We start from the raw sequence: 989 nt of genomic DNA on the forward strand, positions 1-989 counted from the left end.
ACATTCATCCCCCAAAAGCTGCCGCAGGAGAGGGTGGGCTCAGCCCTGGCTCCCACCGGTGTCCCCGAGGCCACGGCGCACCCCGACCCTGCGGCACAGGCGCAAAGTGTAACCCCAGCCCTTAACCTCCTGAGCACTCTTCTGCCATGCAATATTCTTTTTTTTTTTTTGGTGCAGGAAATGAGAGAAAAGCCCCAATTTCCTCTTTTACTCCCATGACAGCTCTTGCCCTGGCTGCGGGGGGCTGCAGGAGGCCCAGGGCGCTGGCAGCACCCCAGTTATTTTGCAACCAGGGCCACCCTCCTTCATGCTGGTGATGCAGGTGCTGGCAGCCGCCCCAGGTCCCGGGGGAGCCGTGGGGTGTGGAATTTCGGGGTGCAGAGGTCCAGGGTCCTTGTCCTTCCCTCCAGCAGATGGAGGCATTGCTTTGCTTCCACCCCCCTGCGGGCTCCCAGTCCCCAGCCCAGTCCCCATTCCAGTGCCATGCTGGGAAAGCCAGGACTGGGGGCTGGCATGGGGGCAGATCAGCCTGGAAGGAGGGAAACGGGCTGACTTTTGGGGAGTTGTAGCAGCCCCTTTGCTGGGGACACAGGGACAGATGGTCCCCAGTCAGACTGGCAAGGGGACACTGGGCTGGCTGAGCACCTCGTGGGAATGGCGGTGGGCAGGGGTGGCCTTGCCTGGGGCCAAGGTGTCCTCTGGGGCTGGTGGGACAGAAAAGGGGACTGAGAGGGACACTCCAGTCTTCCTTAGAAGAGGGACACCCCCCTCGCACCTGCCTCCACCTCCCAGTGCCGCTGGCTCCTGCCCCTTGGCCCTACTGCAGTGCCCCTCCATGCCTCAGTTTCCCCAGGCAGAGAGCTGCGGTGCTGACCCCCAGTGCCCGGTTTTCCAGTCTCACTGGAGGGGTTTGGCTGCGCCTGTGTACACGTAGTACGTGTGTGTGTGCACTCGTGTGTACGTGAATCCTGGTAACACCCCCCCTCCCC

Source organism: Athene cunicularia (assembly GCF_003259725.1).
Source record: "Athene cunicularia isolate RWA chromosome 28 unlocalized genomic scaffold, athCun1 chr28_part2, whole genome shotgun sequence".
NCBI classification, from domain to species: domain Eukaryota; kingdom Metazoa; phylum Chordata; class Aves; order Strigiformes; family Strigidae; genus Athene; species Athene cunicularia.